Source organism: Oncorhynchus gorbuscha, unplaced genomic scaffold (assembly GCF_021184085.1).
Source record: "Oncorhynchus gorbuscha isolate QuinsamMale2020 ecotype Even-year unplaced genomic scaffold, OgorEven_v1.0 Un_scaffold_1624, whole genome shotgun sequence".
Classification (NCBI taxonomy): domain Eukaryota; kingdom Metazoa; phylum Chordata; class Actinopteri; order Salmoniformes; family Salmonidae; genus Oncorhynchus; species Oncorhynchus gorbuscha.
In genome coordinates, this window is record NW_025746350.1 from 88,485 (window position 1) to 105,725 (window position 17,241).

At 40.2% G+C, this 17,241-nt stretch overlaps 40 non-coding genes across 40 annotated transcripts; all 40 read left to right on the forward strand.

Moving 5' to 3' along the window:
* Positions 1-535: 535 nt before the first annotated feature.
* Positions 536-607, forward strand: trnaq-uug. The gene has a single exon. It is a non-coding gene; the product is annotated as a tRNA-Gln (tRNA).
* Positions 608-723: 116 nt separating this feature from the next.
* Positions 724-795, forward strand: trnaq-cug. The gene has a single exon. It is a non-coding gene; the product is annotated as a tRNA-Gln (tRNA).
* Positions 796-1,392: 597 nt separating this feature from the next.
* On the forward strand, positions 1,393-1,464 carry trnaq-uug. The gene has a single exon. It is a non-coding gene; the product is annotated as a tRNA-Gln (tRNA).
* A 114-nt stretch (positions 1,465-1,578) lies between these two features.
* trnaq-cug lies at positions 1,579-1,650 on the forward strand. The gene has a single exon. It is a non-coding gene; the product is annotated as a tRNA-Gln (tRNA).
* A 588-nt stretch (positions 1,651-2,238) lies between these two features.
* Positions 2,239-2,310, forward strand: trnaq-uug. The gene has a single exon. It is a non-coding gene; the product is annotated as a tRNA-Gln (tRNA).
* A 116-nt stretch (positions 2,311-2,426) lies between these two features.
* On the forward strand, positions 2,427-2,498 carry trnaq-cug. Its single transcript has one exon. It is a non-coding gene; the product is annotated as a tRNA-Gln (tRNA).
* A 588-nt stretch (positions 2,499-3,086) lies between these two features.
* Positions 3,087-3,158, forward strand: trnaq-uug. The gene has a single exon. It is a non-coding gene; the product is annotated as a tRNA-Gln (tRNA).
* Positions 3,159-3,274: 116 nt separating this feature from the next.
* Positions 3,275-3,346, forward strand: trnaq-cug. The gene has a single exon. It is a non-coding gene; the product is annotated as a tRNA-Gln (tRNA).
* A 595-nt stretch (positions 3,347-3,941) lies between these two features.
* On the forward strand, positions 3,942-4,013 carry trnaq-uug. Its single transcript has one exon. It is a non-coding gene; the product is annotated as a tRNA-Gln (tRNA).
* A 115-nt stretch (positions 4,014-4,128) lies between these two features.
* On the forward strand, positions 4,129-4,200 carry trnaq-cug. The gene has a single exon. It is a non-coding gene; the product is annotated as a tRNA-Gln (tRNA).
* A 588-nt stretch (positions 4,201-4,788) lies between these two features.
* Positions 4,789-4,860, forward strand: trnaq-uug. Its single transcript has one exon. It is a non-coding gene; the product is annotated as a tRNA-Gln (tRNA).
* A 116-nt stretch (positions 4,861-4,976) lies between these two features.
* On the forward strand, positions 4,977-5,048 carry trnaq-cug. Its single transcript has one exon. It is a non-coding gene; the product is annotated as a tRNA-Gln (tRNA).
* A 605-nt stretch (positions 5,049-5,653) lies between these two features.
* On the forward strand, positions 5,654-5,725 carry trnaq-uug. The gene has a single exon. It is a non-coding gene; the product is annotated as a tRNA-Gln (tRNA).
* Positions 5,726-5,837: 112 nt separating this feature from the next.
* Positions 5,838-5,909, forward strand: trnaq-cug. The gene has a single exon. It is a non-coding gene; the product is annotated as a tRNA-Gln (tRNA).
* Positions 5,910-6,501: 592 nt separating this feature from the next.
* On the forward strand, positions 6,502-6,573 carry trnaq-uug. The gene has a single exon. It is a non-coding gene; the product is annotated as a tRNA-Gln (tRNA).
* A 116-nt stretch (positions 6,574-6,689) lies between these two features.
* On the forward strand, positions 6,690-6,761 carry trnaq-cug. Its single transcript has one exon. It is a non-coding gene; the product is annotated as a tRNA-Gln (tRNA).
* A 609-nt stretch (positions 6,762-7,370) lies between these two features.
* trnaq-uug lies at positions 7,371-7,442 on the forward strand. Its single transcript has one exon. It is a non-coding gene; the product is annotated as a tRNA-Gln (tRNA).
* A 116-nt stretch (positions 7,443-7,558) lies between these two features.
* trnaq-cug lies at positions 7,559-7,630 on the forward strand. Its single transcript has one exon. It is a non-coding gene; the product is annotated as a tRNA-Gln (tRNA).
* A 588-nt stretch (positions 7,631-8,218) lies between these two features.
* Positions 8,219-8,290, forward strand: trnaq-uug. Its single transcript has one exon. It is a non-coding gene; the product is annotated as a tRNA-Gln (tRNA).
* A 116-nt stretch (positions 8,291-8,406) lies between these two features.
* trnaq-cug lies at positions 8,407-8,478 on the forward strand. The gene has a single exon. It is a non-coding gene; the product is annotated as a tRNA-Gln (tRNA).
* Positions 8,479-9,063: 585 nt separating this feature from the next.
* trnaq-uug lies at positions 9,064-9,135 on the forward strand. The gene has a single exon. It is a non-coding gene; the product is annotated as a tRNA-Gln (tRNA).
* Positions 9,136-9,251: 116 nt separating this feature from the next.
* Positions 9,252-9,323, forward strand: trnaq-cug. Its single transcript has one exon. It is a non-coding gene; the product is annotated as a tRNA-Gln (tRNA).
* Positions 9,324-9,915: 592 nt separating this feature from the next.
* trnaq-uug lies at positions 9,916-9,987 on the forward strand. Its single transcript has one exon. It is a non-coding gene; the product is annotated as a tRNA-Gln (tRNA).
* A 116-nt stretch (positions 9,988-10,103) lies between these two features.
* Positions 10,104-10,175, forward strand: trnaq-cug. Its single transcript has one exon. It is a non-coding gene; the product is annotated as a tRNA-Gln (tRNA).
* A 583-nt stretch (positions 10,176-10,758) lies between these two features.
* On the forward strand, positions 10,759-10,830 carry trnaq-uug. Its single transcript has one exon. It is a non-coding gene; the product is annotated as a tRNA-Gln (tRNA).
* Positions 10,831-10,946: 116 nt separating this feature from the next.
* trnaq-cug lies at positions 10,947-11,018 on the forward strand. Its single transcript has one exon. It is a non-coding gene; the product is annotated as a tRNA-Gln (tRNA).
* A 590-nt stretch (positions 11,019-11,608) lies between these two features.
* Positions 11,609-11,680, forward strand: trnaq-uug. Its single transcript has one exon. It is a non-coding gene; the product is annotated as a tRNA-Gln (tRNA).
* Positions 11,681-11,796: 116 nt separating this feature from the next.
* On the forward strand, positions 11,797-11,868 carry trnaq-cug. The gene has a single exon. It is a non-coding gene; the product is annotated as a tRNA-Gln (tRNA).
* A 587-nt stretch (positions 11,869-12,455) lies between these two features.
* On the forward strand, positions 12,456-12,527 carry trnaq-uug. The gene has a single exon. It is a non-coding gene; the product is annotated as a tRNA-Gln (tRNA).
* Positions 12,528-12,643: 116 nt separating this feature from the next.
* trnaq-cug lies at positions 12,644-12,715 on the forward strand. The gene has a single exon. It is a non-coding gene; the product is annotated as a tRNA-Gln (tRNA).
* A 590-nt stretch (positions 12,716-13,305) lies between these two features.
* On the forward strand, positions 13,306-13,377 carry trnaq-uug. The gene has a single exon. It is a non-coding gene; the product is annotated as a tRNA-Gln (tRNA).
* A 116-nt stretch (positions 13,378-13,493) lies between these two features.
* trnaq-cug lies at positions 13,494-13,565 on the forward strand. Its single transcript has one exon. It is a non-coding gene; the product is annotated as a tRNA-Gln (tRNA).
* A 583-nt stretch (positions 13,566-14,148) lies between these two features.
* Positions 14,149-14,220, forward strand: trnaq-uug. The gene has a single exon. It is a non-coding gene; the product is annotated as a tRNA-Gln (tRNA).
* Positions 14,221-14,336: 116 nt separating this feature from the next.
* Positions 14,337-14,408, forward strand: trnaq-cug. Its single transcript has one exon. It is a non-coding gene; the product is annotated as a tRNA-Gln (tRNA).
* A 586-nt stretch (positions 14,409-14,994) lies between these two features.
* On the forward strand, positions 14,995-15,066 carry trnaq-uug. Its single transcript has one exon. It is a non-coding gene; the product is annotated as a tRNA-Gln (tRNA).
* Positions 15,067-15,417: 351 nt separating this feature from the next.
* On the forward strand, positions 15,418-15,489 carry trnaq-uug. Its single transcript has one exon. It is a non-coding gene; the product is annotated as a tRNA-Gln (tRNA).
* Positions 15,490-15,604: 115 nt separating this feature from the next.
* trnaq-cug lies at positions 15,605-15,676 on the forward strand. The gene has a single exon. It is a non-coding gene; the product is annotated as a tRNA-Gln (tRNA).
* Positions 15,677-16,259: 583 nt separating this feature from the next.
* Positions 16,260-16,331, forward strand: trnaq-uug. The gene has a single exon. It is a non-coding gene; the product is annotated as a tRNA-Gln (tRNA).
* A 116-nt stretch (positions 16,332-16,447) lies between these two features.
* trnaq-cug lies at positions 16,448-16,519 on the forward strand. The gene has a single exon. It is a non-coding gene; the product is annotated as a tRNA-Gln (tRNA).
* A 588-nt stretch (positions 16,520-17,107) lies between these two features.
* Positions 17,108-17,179, forward strand: trnaq-uug. Its single transcript has one exon. It is a non-coding gene; the product is annotated as a tRNA-Gln (tRNA).
* The last annotated feature ends 62 nt before the right edge of the window (positions 17,180-17,241 follow it).

Genomic DNA, 17,241 nt, shown 5'->3' on the forward strand with positions numbered 1-17,241 from the left:
AAAGAAACAAGTGGGTGGGAGTCGATAAGCACTCTTGTTACGCACAAATGGTTAGCCTACGGTAAATGCATACTATGAGTCCCTGGTACGTTTTTTAATTGAAAACTTGCTGCCCCACAAAGAACTGACAATGTTTCATATTTTGTTCACACTCATCACTTCATTCGTGTTGGAAATATGTGGATTTCCAAGTGGATGCATGGTAGGGTAGCCCAGTTGATACCGTTTCTGGCCAGAAAATATTTGATCTGTTTTTCCGGTGAACCAAGGACAGTAAAATCTGAACCCGTCACAGAGTATTGAGTACAGGGTTCTATGCTGTAAAGGTTATCACTCAGGACTCTGAATCCTACAATCCGAGTTTAAATCTTGGACGATCCTACCATGTCAATTAATTTGCCTCGTGGAACTAGAATATAGCTGTCCAAATATTGTTGTCAGTTGAAAGTATTTGCAACACGTGAAGGAACGACAGTCCGCTGTTGCAAATTAAACGCAGATTTTTTTTTTCAATTTCCATTTGGACTTATAATATGGTTCTATGGTGTAATGGTTAGCACTCTGGACTTTGAATCCAGTGATCCGAGTTCAAATCTCGGTAGAACCTTCCTGTTTTTTTGTGCTGAATTATTCACATGGCCAACCAATAATCTCATAATCTGCTGTTTATCCGCTGTACTAAGGACAGGAAAATTGGAACTCTACAATAATTACTCTGTATGAGGTTCTATGGTGTAATGGTTAGCACTCAGGACTCTGAATCCTGCGATCCGAGTTCAAATCTCGGTAGGACCTTCCATGATTTTGCAGTGACACACTCCTCCCCTGTCAACTTTAAAATAGTTGTGCGTGAAAGAAACAAGTGGGTGGGAGTCGATAAGCACTCTTGTTACGCACAAATGGTTAGCCTACGGTAAATGCATACTATGAGTCCCTGGTACGTTTTTTAATTGAAAACTTGCTGCCCCACAAAGAACTGACAATGTTTCATATTTTGTTCACACTCGTCACTTCATTCGTGTTGGAAATATGTGGATTTCCAAGTGGATGCATGGTAGGGTAGCCCAGTTGATACCGTTTCTGGCCAGAAAATATTTGATCTGTTTTTCCGGTGAACCAAGGACAGTAAAATCTGAACCCGTCACAGAGTATTGAGTACAGGGTTCTATGCTGTAAAGGTTATCACTCAGGACTCTGAATCCTACAATCCGAGTTTAAATCTTGGACGATCCTACCATGTCAATTAATTTGCCTCGTGGAACTAGAATATAGCTGTCCAAATATTGTTGTCAGTTGAAAGTATTTGCAACACGTGAAGGAACGACAGTCCGCTGTTGCAAATTAAACGCAGATTTTTTTTTTTTTTTCAATTTCCATTTGGATTTAGAATATGGTTCTATGGTGTAATGTTTAGCACTCTGGACTTTGAATCCAGTGATCCGAGTTCAAATCTCGGTAGAACCTTCCTGTTTTTTTGTGCTGAATTATTCACATGGCCAACCAATAATCTCATAATCTGCTGTTTATCCGTGTACTAAGGACAGGAAAATTGGAACTCTACAATAATTACTCTGTAGGGGTTCTATGGTGTAATGGTTAGCACTCAGGACTCTGAATCCTGCGATCCGAGTTCAAATCTCGGTAGGACTTACCTTGCTTTTGCAATGACACACTCCTCCCCTGTCAACTTTAAAATAGTTGTGCGTGAAAGAAACAAGTGGGTGGGAGTCGATAAGCACTCTTGTTACGCACAAATGGTTAGCCTACGGTAAATGCATACTATGAGTCCCTGGTACGTTTTTTAATTGAAAACTTGCTGCCCCACAAAGAACTGACAATGTTTCATATTTTGTTCACACTCGTCACTTCATTCGTGTTGGAAATATGTGGATTTCCAAGTGGATGCATGGTAGGGTAGCCCAGTTGATACCGTTTCTGGCCAGAAAATATTTGATCTGTTTTTCCGGTGAACCAAGGACAGTAAAATCTGAACCCGTCACAGAGTATTGAGTTCTATGCTGTAAAGGTTATCACTCAGGACTCTGAATCCTACAATCCGAGTTTAAATCTTGGACGATCCTACCATGTCAATTAATTTGCCTCGTGGAACTAGAATATAGCTGTCCAAATATTGTTGTCAGTTGAAAGTATTTGCAACACGTGAAGGAACGACAGTCCGCTGTTGCAAATTAAACGCAGATTTTTTTTTTTTTCAATTTCCATTTGGACTTATAATATGGTTCTATGGTGTAATGGTTAGCACTCTGGACTTTGAATCCAGTGATCCGAGTTCAAATCTCGGTAGAACCTTCCTGTTTTTTTGTGCTGAATTATTCACATGGCCAACCAATAATCTCATAATCTGCTGTTTATCCGCTGTACTAAGGACAGGAAAATCGGAACTCTACAATAATTACTCTGTATGAGGTTCTATGGTGTAATGGTTAGCACTCAGGACTCTGAATCCTGCGATCCGAGTTCAAATCTCGGTAGGACCTTCCATGATTTTGCAGTGACACACTCCTCCCCTGTCAACTTTAAAATAGTTGTGCGTGAAAGAAACAAGTGGGTGGGAGTCGATAAGCACTCTTGTTACGCACAAATGGTTAGCCTACGGTAAATGCATACTATGAGTCCCTGGTACGTTTTTTAATTGAAAACTTGCTGCCCCACAAAGAACTGACAATGTTTCATATTTTGTTCACACTCATCACTTCATTCGTGTTGGAAATATGTGGATTTAGTGGATGCATGGTAGGGTAGCCCAGTTGATACCGTTTCTGGCCAGAAAATATTTGATCTGTTTTTCCGGTGAACCAAGGACAGTAAAATCTGAACCCGTCACAGAGTATTGAGTACAGGGTTCTATGCTGTAAAGGTTATCACTCAGGACTCTGAATCCTACAATCCGAGTTTAAATCTTGGACGATCCTACCATGTCAATTAATTTGCCTCGTGGAACTAGAATATAGCTGTCCAAATATTGTTGTCAGTTGAAAGTATTTGCAACACGTGAAGGAACGACAGTCCGCTGTTGCAAATTAAACGCAGATTTTTTTTTCAATTTCCATTTGGATTTATAATATGGTTCTATGGTGTAATGGTTAGCACTCTGGACTTTGAATCCAGTGATCCGAGTTCAAATCTCGGTAGAACCTTCCTGTTTTTTTGTGCTGAATTATTCACATGGCCAACCAATAATCTCATAATCTGCTGTTTATCCGCTGTACTAAGGACAGGAAAATTGGAACTCTACAATAATTACTCTGTATGAGGTTCTATGGTGTAATGGTTAGCACTCAGGACTCTGAATCCTGCGATCCGAGTTCAAATCTCGGTAGGACCTTCCATGATTTTGCAGTGACACACTCCTCCCCTGTCAACTTTAAAATAGTTGTGCGTGAAAGAAACAAGTGGGTGGGAGTCGATAAGCACTCTTGTTACGCACAAATGGTTAGCCTACGGTAAATGCATACTATGAGTCCCTGGTACGTTTTTTAATTGAAAACTTGCTGCCCCACAAAGAACTGACAATGTTTCATATTTTGTTCACACTCATCACTTCATTCGTGTTGGAAATATGTGGATTTCCAAGTGGATGCATGGTAGGGTAGCCCAGTTGATACCGTTTCTGGCCAGAAAATATTTGATCTTTTTTCCGGTGAACCAAGGACAGTAAAATCTGAACCCGTCACAGAGTATTGAGTACAGGGTTCTATGCTGTAAAGGTTATCACTCAGGACTCTGAATCCTACAATCCGAGTTTAAATCTTGGACGATCCTACCATGTCAATTAATTTGCCTCGTGGAACTAGAATATAGCTGTCCAAATATTGTTGTCAGTTGAAAGTATTTGCAACACGTGAAGGAACGACAGTCCGCTGTTGCAAATTAAACGCAGATTTTTTTTTTTTTTCAATTTCCATTTGGATTTATAATATGGTTCTATGGTGTAATGGTTAGCACTCTGGACTTTGAATCCAGTGATCCGAGTTCAAATCTCGGTAGCGCCTTCCTTTTTTTGGTGCTGAATTATTCACATGGCCAACCAATAATCTCATAATCTGCTGTTTATCCGCTGTACTAAGGACAGGAAAATCGGAACTCTACAATAATTACTCTGTATGAGGTTCTATGGTGTAATGGTTAGCACTCAGGACTCTGAATCCTGCGATCCGAGTTCAAATCTCGGTAGGACCTTCCATGATTTTGCAGTGACACACTCCTCCCCTGTCAACTTTAAAATACTTGTGCGTGAAAGAAACAAGTGGGTGGGAGTCGATAAGCACTCTTGTTACGCACAAATGGTTAGCCTACGGTAAATGCATACTATGAGTCCCTGGTACGTTTTTTAATTGAAAACTTGCTGCCCCACAAAGAACTGACAATGTTTCATATTTTGTTCACACTCGTCACTTCATTCGTGTTGGAAATATGTGGATTTCCAAGTGGATGCATGGTGGTAGGGTAGCCCAGTTGATACCGTTTCTGGCCAGAAAATATTTGATCTGTTTTTCCGGTGAACCAAGGACAGTAAAATCTGAACCCGTCACAGAGTATTGAGTTCTATGCTGTAAAGGTTATCACTCAGGACTCTGAATCCTACAATCCGAGTTTAAATCTTGGACGATCCTACCATGTCAATTAATTTGCCTCGTGGAACTAGAATATAGCTGTCCAAATATTGTTGTCAGTTGAAAGTATTTGCAACACGTGAAGGAACGACAGTCCGCTGTTGCAAATTAAACGCAGTTTTTTTTTTTCAATTTCCATTTGGACTTATAATATGGTTCTATGGTGTAATGGTTAGCACTCTGGACTTTGAATCCAGTGATCCGAGTTCAAATCTCGGTAGAACCTTCCTGTTTTTTTGTGCTGAATTATTCACATGGCCAACCAATAATCTCATAATCTGCTGTTTATCCGCTGTACTAAGGACAGGAAAATCGGAACTCTACAATAATTACTCTGTATGAGGTTCTATGGTGTAATGGTTAGCACTCAGGACTCTGAATCCTGCGATCCGAGTTCAAATCTCGGTAGGACCTTCCATGATTTTGCAGTGACACACTCCTCCCCTGTCAACTTTAAAATAGTTGTGCGTGAAAGAAACAAGTGGGTGGGAGTCGATAAGCACTCTTGTTACGCACAAATGGTTAGCCTACGGTAAATGCATACTATGAGTCCCTGGTACGTTTTTTAATTGAAAACTTGCTGCCCCACAAAGAACTGACAATGTTTCATATTTTGTTCACACTCATCACTTCATTCGTGTTGGAAATATGTGGATTTCCAAGTGGATGCATGGTAGGGTAGCCCAGTTGATACCGTTTCTGGCCAGAAAATATTTGATCTGTTTTTCCGGTGAACCAAGGACAGTAAAATCTGAACCCGTCACAGAGTATTGAGTACAGGGTTCTATGCTGTAAAGGTTATCACTCAGGACTCTGAATCCTACAATCCGAGTTTAAATCTTGGACGATCCTACCATGTCAATTAATTTGCCTCGTGGAACTAGAATATAGCTGTCCAAATATTGTTGTCAGTTGAAAGTATTTGCAACACGTGAAGGAACGACAGTCCGCTGTTGCAAATTAAACGCAGAGTCCGCTGTTTTTTTTTTTTTTTCAATTTCCATTTGGATTTAGAATATGGTTCTATGGTGTAATGTTTAGCACTCTGGACTTTGAATCCAGTGATCCGAGTTCAAATCTCGGTAGAACCTTCCTGTTTTTTTGTGCTGAATTATTCACATGGCCAACCAATAATCTCATAATCTGCTGTTTATCCGTGTAAAGGACAGGAAAATGGAACTCTACAATAATTACTCTGTATGAGGTTCTATGGTGTAATGGTTAGCACTCAGGACTCTGAATCCTGCGATCCGAGTTCAAATCTCGGTAGGACCTTCCTTGATTTTGCAGTGACACACTCCTCCCCTGTCAACTTTAAAATAGTTGTGCGTGAAAGAAACAAGTGGGTGGGAGTCGATAAGCACTCTTGTTACGCACAAATGGTTAGCCTACGGTAAATGCATACTATGAGTCCCTGGTACGTTTTTTAATTGAAAACTTGCTGCCCCACAAAGAACTGACAATGTTTCATATTTTGTTCACACTCGTCACTTCATTCGTGTTGGAAATATGTGGATTTCCAAGTGGATGCATGGTAGGGTAGCCCAGTTGATACCGTTTCTGGCCAGAAAATATTTGATCTGTTTTTCCGGTGAACCAAGGACAGTAAAATCTGAACCCGTCACAGAGTATTGAGTACAGGGTTCTATGCTGTAAAGGTTATCACTCAGGACTCTGAATCCTACAATCCGAGTTTAAATCTTGGACGATCCTACCATGTCAATTAATTTGCCTCGTGGAACTAGAATATAGCTGTCCAAATATTGTTGTCAGTTGAAAGTATTTGCAACACGTGAAGGAACGACAGTCCGCTGTTGCAAATTAAACGCAGATTTTTTTTTTCAATTTCCATTTGGACTTATAATATGGTTCTATGGTGTAATGGTTAGCACTCTGGACTTTGAATCCAGTGATCCGAGTTCAAATCTCGGTAGAACCTTCCTGTTTTTTTGTGCTGAATTATTCACATGGCCAACCAATAATCTCATAATCTGCTGTTTATCCGCTGTACTAAGGACAGGAAAATCGGAACTCTACAATAATTACTCTGTATGAGGTTCTATGGTGTAATGGTTAGCACTCAGGACTCTGAATCCTGCGATCCGAGTTCAAATCTCGGTAGGACCTTCCATGATTTTGCAGACCTTCCATGATTTTGCAGTGACACACTCCTCCCCTGTCAACTTTAAAATAGTTGTGCGTGAAAGAAACAAGTGGGTGGGAGTCGATAAGCACTCTTGTTACGCACAAATGGTTAGCCTACGGTAAATGCATACTATGAGTCCCTGGTACGTTTTTTAATTGAAAACTTGCTGCCCCACAAAGAACTGACAATGTTTCATATTTTGTTCACACTCATCACTTCATTCGTGTTGGAAATATGTGGATTTCCAAGTGGATGCATGGTAGGGTAGCCCAGTTGATACCGTTTCTGGCCAGAAAATATTTGATCTGTTTTTCCGGTGAACCAAGGACAGTAAAATCTGAACCCGTCACAGAGTATTGAGTACAGGGTTCTATGCTGTAAAGGTTATCACTCAGGACTCTGAATCCTACAATCCGAGTTTAAATCTTGGACGATCCTACCATGTCAATTAATTTGCCTCGTGGAACTAGAATATAGCTGTCCAAATATTGTTGTCAGTTGAAAGTATTTGCAACAGTGAAGGAACGACAGTCCGCTGTTGCAAATTAAACGCAGATTTTTTTTTCAATTTCCATTTGGATTTATAATATGGTTCTATGGTGTAATGGTTAGCACTCTGGACTTTGAATCCAGTGATCCGAGTTCAAATCTCGGTAGAACCTTCCTGTTTTTTTGTGCTGAATTATTCACATGGCCAACCAATAATCTCATAATCTGCTGTTTATCCGCTGTACTAAGGACAGGAAAATCGGAACTCTACAATAATTACTCTGTATGAGGTTCTATGGTGTAATGGTTAGCACTCAGGACTCTGAATCCTGCGATCCGAGTTCAAATCTCGGTAGGACCTTCCATGATTTTGCAGTGACACACTCCTCCCCTGTCAACTTTAAAATAGTTGTGCGTGAAAGAAACAAGTGGGTGGGAGTCGATAAGCACTCTTGTTACGCACAAATGGTTAGCCTACGGTAAATGCATACTATGAGTCCCTGGTACGTTTTTTAATTGAAAACTTGCTGCCCCACAAAGAACTGACAATGTTTCATATTTTGTTCACACTCATCACTTCATTCGTGTTGGAAATATGTGGATTTCCAAGTGGATGCATGGTAGGGTAGCCCAGTTGATACCGTTTCTGGCCAGAAAATATTTGATCTTTTTTCCGGTGAACCAAGGACAGTAAAATCTGAACCCGTCACAGAGTATTGAGTTCTATGCTGTAAAGGTTATCACTCAGGACTCTGAATCCTACAATCCGAGTTTAAATCTTGGACGATCCTACCATGTCAATTAATTTGCCTCGTGGAACTAGAATATAGCTGTCCAAATATTGTTGTCAGTTGAAAGTATTTGCAACACGTGAAGGAACGACAGTCCGCTGTTGCAAATTAAACGCAGATTTTTTTTTTTTTTCAATTTCCATTTGGACTTATAATATGGTTCTATGGTGTAATGGTTAGCACTCTGGACTTTGAATCCAGTGATCCGAGTTCAAATCTCGGTAGAACCTTCCTGTTTTTTTGTGCTGAATTATTCACATGGCCAACCAATAATCTCATAATCTGCTGTTTATCCGCTGTACTAAGGACAGGAAAATCGGAACTCTACAATAATTACTCTGTATGAGGTTCTATGGTGTAATGGTTAGCACTCAGGACTCTGAATCCTGCGATCCGAGTTCAAATCTCGGTAGGACCTTCCATGATTTTGCAGTGACACACTCCTCCCCTGTCAACTTTAAAATAGTTGTGCGTGAAAGAAACAAGTGGGTGGGAGTCGATAAGCACTCTTGTTACGCACAAATGGTTAGCCTACGGTAAATGCATACTATGAGTCCCTGGTACGTTTTTAATTGAAAACTTGCTGCCCCACAAAGAACTGACAATGTTTCATATTTTGTTCACACTCATCACTTCATTCGTGTTGGAAATATGTGGATTTCCAAGTGGATGCATGGTAGGGTAGCCCAGTTGATACCGTTTCTGGCCAGAAAATATTTGATCTTTTTTCCGGTGAACCAAGGACAGTAAAATCTGAACCCGTCACAGAGTATTGAGGGTTCTATGCTGTAAAGGTTATCACTCAGGACTCTGAATCCTACAATCCGAGTTTAAATCTTGGACGATCCTACCATGTCAATTAATTTGCCTCGTGGAACTAGAATATAGCTGTCCAAATATTGTTGTCAGTTGAAAGTATTTGCAACACGTGAAGGAACGACAGTCCGCTGTTGCAAATTAAACGCAGATTTTTTTTTTCAATTTCCATTTGGACTTATAATATGGTTCTATGGTGTAATGGTTAGCACTCTGGACTTTGAATCCAGTGATCCGAGTTCAAATCTCGGTAGAACCTTCCTGTTTTTTTGTGCTGAATTATTCACATGGCCAACCAATAATCTCATAATCTGCTGTTTATCCGCTGTACTAAGGACAGGAAAATCGGAACTCTACAATAATTACTCTGTATGAGGTTCTATGGTGTAATGGTTAGCACTCAGGACTCTGAATCCTGCGATCCGAGTTCAAATCTCGGTAGGACCTTCCATGATTTTGCAGTGACACACTCCTCCCCTGTCAACTTTAAAATAGTTGTGCGTGAAAGAAACAAGTGGGTGGGAGTCGATAAGCACTCTTGTTACGCACAAATGGTTAGCCTACGGTAAATGCATACTATGAGTCCCTGGTACGTTTTTTAATTGAAAACTTGCTGCCCCACAAAGAACTGACAATGTTTCATATTTTGTTCACACTCATCACTTCATTCGTGTTGGAAATATGTGGATTTCCAAGTGGATGCATGGTAGGGTAGCCCAGTTGATACCGTTTCTGGCCAGAAAATATTTGATCTTTTTTCCGGTGAACCAAGGACAGTAAAATCTGAACCCGTCACAGAGTATTGAGTTCTAGGGTTCTATGCTAAAGGTTATCACTCAGGACTCTGAATCCTACAATCCGAGTTTAAATCTTGGACGATCCTACCATGTCAATTAATTTGCCTCGTGGAACTAGAATATAGCTGTCCAAATATTGTTGTCAGTTGAAAGTATTTGCAACACGTGAAGGAACGACAGTCCGCTGTTGCAAATTAAACGCAGATTTTTTTTTTTTCAATTTCCATTTGGACTTATAATATGGTTCTATGGTGTAATGGTTAGCACTCTGGACTTTGAATCCAGTGATCCGAGTTCAAATCTCGGTAGAACCTTCCTGTTTTTTTGTGCTGAATTATTCACATGGCCAACCAATAATCTCATAATCTGCTGTTTATCCGCTGTACTAAGGACAGGAAAATCGGAACTCTACAATAATTACTCTGTATGAGGTTCTATGGTGTAATGGTTAGCACTCAGGACTCTGAATCCTGCGATCCGAGTTCAAATCTCGGTAGGACCTTCCATGATTTTGCAGTGACACACTCCTCCCCTGTCAACTTTAAAATAGTTGTGCGTGAAAGAAACAAGTGGGTGGGAGTCGATAAGCACTCTTGTTACGCACAAATGGTTAGCCTACGGTAAATGCATACTATGAGTCCCTGGTACGTTTTTTAATTGAAAACTTGCTGCCCCACAAAGAACTGACAATGTTTCATATTTTGTTCACACTCATCACTTCATTCGTGTTGGAAATATGTGGATTTCCAAGTGGATGCATGGTAGGGTAGCCCAGTTGATACCGTTTCTGGCCAGAAAATATTTGATCTTTTTTCCGGTGAACCAAGGACAGTAAAATCTGAACCCGTCACAGAGTATTGAGTTCTATGCTGTAAAGGTTATCACTCAGGACTCTGAATCCTACAATCCGAGTTTAAATCTTGGACGATCCTACCATGTCAATTAATTTGCCTCGTGGAACTAGAATATAGCTGTCCAAATATTGTTGTCAGTTGAAAGTATTTGCAACACGTGAAGGAACGACAGTCCGCTGTTGCAAATTAAACGCAGATTTTTTTTTCAATTTCCATTTGGACTTATAATATGGTTCTATGGTGTAATGGTTAGCACTCTGGACTTTGAATCCAGTGATCCGAGTTCAAATCTCGGTAGAACCTTCCTGTTTTTTTGTGCTGAATTATTCACATGGCCAACCAATAATCTCATAATCTGCTGTTTATCCGCTGTACTAAGGACAGGAAAATCGGAACTCTACAATAATTACTCTGTATGAGGTTCTATGGTGTAATGGTTAGCACTCAGGACTCTGAATCCTGCGATCCGAGTTCAAATCTCGGTAGGACCTTCCATGATTTTGCAGTGACACACTCCTCCCCTGTCAACTTTAAAATAGTTGTGCGTGAAAGAAACAAGTGGGTGGGAGTCGATAAGCACTCTTGTTACGCACAAATGGTTAGCCTACGGTAAATGCATACTATGAGTCCCTGGTACGTTTTTTAATTGAAAACTTGCTGCCCCACAAAGAACTGACAATGTTTCATATTTTGTTCACACTCATCACTTCATTCGTGTTGGAAATATGTGGATTTCCAAGTGGATGCATGGTAGGGTAGCCCAGTTGATACCGTTTCTGGCCAGAAAATATTTGATATTTTTTTCCGGTGAACCAAGGACAGTAAAATCTGAACCCGTCACAGAGTATTGAGTACAGGGTTCTATGCTGTAAAGGTTATCACTCAGGACTCTGAATCCTACAATCCGAGTTTAAATCTTGGACGATCCTACCATGTCAATTAATTTGCCTCGTGGAACTAGAATATAGCTGTCCAAATATTGTTGTCAGTTGAAAGTATTTGCAACACGTGAAGGAACGACAGTCCGCTGTTGCAAATTAAACGCAGATTTTTTTTTTCAATTTCCATTTGGATTTAATATGGTTCTATGGTGTAATGGTTAGCACTCTGGACTTTGAATCCAGTGATCCGAGTTCAAATCTCGGTAGAACCTTCCTGTTTTTTTGTGCTGAATTATTCACATGGCCAACCAATAATCTCATAATCTGCTGTTTATCCGGTGTACAAAGGACAGGAAAATTGGAACTCTACAATAATTACTCTGTATGGGGTTCTATGGTGTAATGGTTAGCACTCAGGACTCTGAATCCTGCGATCCGAGTTCAAATCTCGGTAGGACCTTCCATGATTTTGCAGTGACACACTCCTCCCCTGTCAACTTTAAAATAGTTGTGCGTGAAAGAAACAAGTGGGTGGGAGTCGATAAGCACTCTTGTTACGCACAAATGGTTAGCCTACGGTAAATGCATACTATGAGTCCCTGGTACGTTTTTTAATTGAAAACTTGCTGCCCCACAAAGAACTGACAATGTTTCATATTTTGTTCACACTCATCACTTCATTCGTGTTGGAAATATGTGGATTTCCAAGTGGATGCATGGTAGGGTAGCCCAGTTGATACCGTTTCTGGCCAGAAAATATTTGATCTGTTTTTCCGGTGAACCAAGGACAGTAAAATCTGAACCCGTCACAGAGTATTGAGGGTTCTATGCTGTAAAGGTTATCACTCAGGACTCTGAATCCTACAATCCGAGTTTAAATCTTGGACGATCCTACCATGTCAATTAATTTGCCTCGTGGAACTAGAATATAGCTGTCCAAATATTGTTGTCAGTTGAAAGTATTTGCAACACGTGAAGGAACGACAGTCCGCTGTTGCAAATTAAACGCAGATTTTTTTTTTCAATTTCCATTTGGACTTATAATATGGTTCTATGGTGTAATGGTTAGCACTCTGGACTTTGAATCCAGTGATCCGAGTTCAAATCTCGGTAGAACCTTCCTGTTTTTTTGTGCTGAATTATTCACATGGCCAACCAATAATCTCATAATCTGCTGTTTATCCGCTGTACTAAGGACAGGAAAATCGGAACTCTACAATAATTACTCTGTATGAGGTTCTATGGTGTAATGGTTAGCACTCAGGACTCTGAATCCTGCGATCCGAGTTCAAATCTCGGTAGGACCTTCCATGATTTTGCAGTGACACACTCCTCCCCTGTCAACTTTAAAATAGTTGTGCGTGAAAGAAACAAGTGGGTGGGAGTCGATAAGCACTCTTGTTACGCACAAATGGTTAGCCTACGGTAAATGCATACTATGAGTCCCTGGTACGTTTTTTAATTGAAAACTTGCTGCCCCACAAAGAACTGACAATGTTTCATATTTTGTTCACACTCATCACTTCATTCGTGTTGGAAATATGTGGATTTCCAAGTGGATGCATGGTAGGGTAGCCCAGTTGATACCGTTTCTGGCCAGAAAATATTTGATCTTTTTTCCGGTGAACCAAGGACAGTAAAATCTGAACCCGTCACAGAGTATTGAGTACAGGGTTCTATGCTGTAAAGGTTATCACTCAGGACTCTGAATCCTACAATCCGAGTTTAAATCTTGGACGATCCTACCATGTCAATTAATTTGCCTCGTGGAACTAGAATATAGCTGTCCAAATATTGTTGTCAGTTGAAAGTATTTGCAACACGTGAAGGAACGACAGTCCGCTGTTGCAAATTAAACGCAGATTTTTTTTTCAATTTCCATTTGGATTTAGAATATGGTTCTATGGTGTAATGGTTAGCACTCTGGACTTTGAATCCAGTGATCCGAGTTCAAATCTCGGTAGAACCTTCCTGTTTTTTTGTGCTGAATTATTCACATGTCCAACCAATAATCTCATAATCTGCTGTTTATCCGGTGTACAAATGACAGGAATATCAGAACTCTACAATAATTACTCTGTATGGGGTTCTATGGTGTAATGGTTAGCACTCAGGACTCTGAATCCTGCGATCCGAGTTCAAATCTCGGTAGGACCTTCCATGATTTTGCAGTGACACACTCCTCCCCTGTCAACTTTAAAATAGTTGTGTGTGAAAGAAACAAGTGGGTGGGAGTCGATAAGCACTCTTGTTACGCACAAATGGTTAGCCTACGGTAAATGCATACTATGAGTCCCTGGTACGTTTTTTAATTGAAAACTTGCTGCCCCACAAAGAACTGACAATGTTTCATATTTTGTTCACACTCATCACTTCATTCGTGTTGGAAATATGTGGATTTCCAAGTGGATGCATGGTAGGGTAGCCCAGTTGATACCGTTTCTGGCCAGAAAATATTTGATCTTTTTTCCGGTGAACCAAGGACAGTAAAATCTGAACCCGTCACAGAGTATTGAGTTCTATGCTGTAAAGGTTATCACTCAGGACTCTGAATCCTACAATCCGAGTTTAAATCTTGGACGATCCTACCATGTCAATTAATTTGCCTCGTGGAACTAGAATATAGCTGTCCAAATATTGTTGTCAGTTGAAAGTATTTGCAACACGTGAAGGAACGACAGTCCGCTGTTGCAAATTAAACGCAGATTTTTTTTTCAATTTCCATTTGGACTTATAATATGGTTCTATGGTGTAATGGTTAGCACTCTGGACTTTGAATCCAGTGATCCGAGTTCAAATCTCGGTAGAACCTTCCTGTTTTTTTGTGCTGAATTATTCACATGGCCAACCAATAATCTCATAATCTGCTGTTTATCCGCTGTACTAAGGACAGGAAAATCGGAACTCTACAATAATTACTCTGTATGAGGTTCTATGGTGTAATGGTTAGCACTCAGGACTCTGAATCCTGCGATCCGAGTTCAAATCTCGGTAGGACCTTCCATGATTTTGCAGTGACACACTCCTCCCCTGTCAACTTTAAAATAGTTGTGCGTGAAAGAAACAAGTGGGTGGGAGTCGATAAGCACTCTTGTTACGCACAAATGGTTAGCCTACGGTAAATGCATACTATGAGTCCCTGGTACGTTTTTTAATTGAAAACTTGCTGCCCCACAAAGAACTGACAATGTTTCATATTTTGTTCACACTCATCACTTCATTCGTGTTGGAAATATGTGGATTTCCAAGTGGATGCATGGTAGGGTAGCCCAGTTGATACCGTTTCTGGCCAGAAAATATTTGATCTTTTTTTCCGGTGAACCAAGGACAGTAAAATCTGAACCCGTCACAGAGTATTGAGTTCTATGCTGTAAAGGTTATCACTCAGGACTCTGAATCCTACAATCCGAGTTTAAATCTTGGACGATCCTACCATGTCAATTAATTTGCCTCGTGGAACTAGAATATAGCTGTCCAAATATTGTTGTCAGTTGAAAGTATTTGCAACACGTGAAGGAACGACAGTCCGCTGTTGCAAATTAAACGCAGATTTTTTTTTTTCAATTTCCATTTGGACTTATAATATGGTTCTATGGTGTAATGGTTAGCACTCTGGACTTTGAATCCAGTGATCCGAGTTCAAATCTCGGTAGAACCTTCCTGTTTTTTTGTGCTGAATTATTCACATGGCCAACCAATAATCTCATAATCTGCTGTTTATCCGCTGAGTACAGGAAAATGACAGGAAAATTGGAACTGACTCTGTTGCAGGGTTCTATGCTGTAAATGGGTTATCACTCAGGACTCTGAATCCTACAATCCGAGTTTAAATCTTGGACGATCCTACCATGTCAATTAATTTGCCTCGTGGAACTAGAATATAGCTGTCCAAATGTCCAAATATTGTTGTTGTCAGTTGAAAGTATTTGCAACACGTGAAGGAACGACAGTCCGCTGTTGCAAATTAAACGCAGATTTTTTTTTCAATTTCCATTTGGATTTATAATATGGTTCTATGGTGTAATGGTTAGCACTCTGGACTTTGAATCCAGTGATCCGAGTTCAAATCTCGGTAGAACCTTCCTGTTTTTTTGTGCTGAATTATTCACATGGCCAACCAATAATCTCATAATCTGCTGTTTATCCGCTGTACTAAGGACAGGAAAATCGGAACTCTACAATAATTACTCTGTATGGGTTCTATGGTGTAATGGTTAGCACTCAGGACTCTGAATCCTGCGATCCGAGTTCAAATCTCGGTAGGACCTTCCATGATTTTGCAGTGACACACTCCTCCCCTGTCAACTTTAAAATAGTTGTGCGTGAAAGAAACAAGTGGGTGGGAGTCGATAAGCACTCTTGTTACGCACAAATGGTTAGCCTACGGTAAATGCATACTATGAGTCCCTGGTACGTTTTTTAATTGAAAACTTGCTGCCCCACAAAGAACTGACAATGTTTCATATTTTGTTCACACTCATCACTTCATTCGTGTTGGAAATATGTGGATTTCCAAGTGGATGCATGGTAGGGTAGCCCAGTTGATACCGTTTCTGGCCAGAAAATATTTGATCTTTTTTCCGGTGAACCAAGGACAGTAAAATCTGAACCCGTCACAGAGTATTGAGTTCTATGCTGTAAAGGTTATCACTCAGGACTCTGAATCCTACAATCCGAGTTTAAATCTTGGACGATCCTACCATGTCAATTAATTTGCCTCGTGGAACTAGAATATAGCTGTCCAAATATTGTTGTCAGTTGAAAGTATTTGCAACACGTGAAGGAACGACAGTCCGCTGTTGCAAATTAAACGCAGATTTTTTTTTCAATTTCCATTTGGACTTATAATATGGTTCTATGGTGTAATGGTTAGCACTCTGGACTTTGAATCCAGTGATCCGAGTTCAAATCTCGGTAGAACCTTCCTGTTTTTTTGTGCTGAATTATTCACATGGCCAACCAATAATCTCATAATCTGCTGTTTATCCGCTGTACTAAGGACAGGAAAATCGGAACTCTACAATAATTACTCTGTATGAGGTTCTATGGTGTAATGGTTAGCACTCAGGACTCTGAATCCTGCGATCCGAGTTCAAATCTCGGTAGGACCTTCCATGATTTTGCAGTGACACACTCCTCCCCTGTCAACTTTAAAATAGTTGTGCGTGAAAGAAACAAGTGGGTGGGAGTCGATAAGCACTCTTGTTACGCACAAATGGTTAGCCTACGGTAAATGCATACTATGAGTCCCTGGTACGTTTTTTAATTGAAAACTTGCTGCCCCACAAAGAACTGACAATGTTTCATATTTTGTTCACACTCATCACTTCATTCGTGTTGGAAATATGTGGATTTCCAAGTGGATGCATGGTAGGGTAGCCCAGTTGATACCGTTTCTGGCCAGAAAATATTTGATCTTTTTTCCGGTGAACCAAGGACAGTAAAATCTGAACCCGTCACAGAGTATTGAGAGGGTTCTATGCTGTAAAGGTTATCACTCAGGACTCTGAATCCTACAATCCGAGTTTAAATCTTGGACGATCCTACCATGTCAATTAATTTGCCTCGTGGAACTAGAATATAGCTGTCCAAATATTGTTGTCAGTTGAAAGTATTTGCAACACGTGAAGGAACGACAGTCCGCTGTTGCAAATTAAACGCAGATTTTTTTTTTCAATTTCCATTTGGATTTATAATATGGTTCTATGGTGTAATGGTTAGCACTCTGGACTTTGAATCCAGTGATCCGAGTTCAAATCTCGGTAGAACCTTCCTGTTTTTTTGTGCTGAATTATTCACATGGCCAACCAATAATCTCATAATCTGCTGTTTA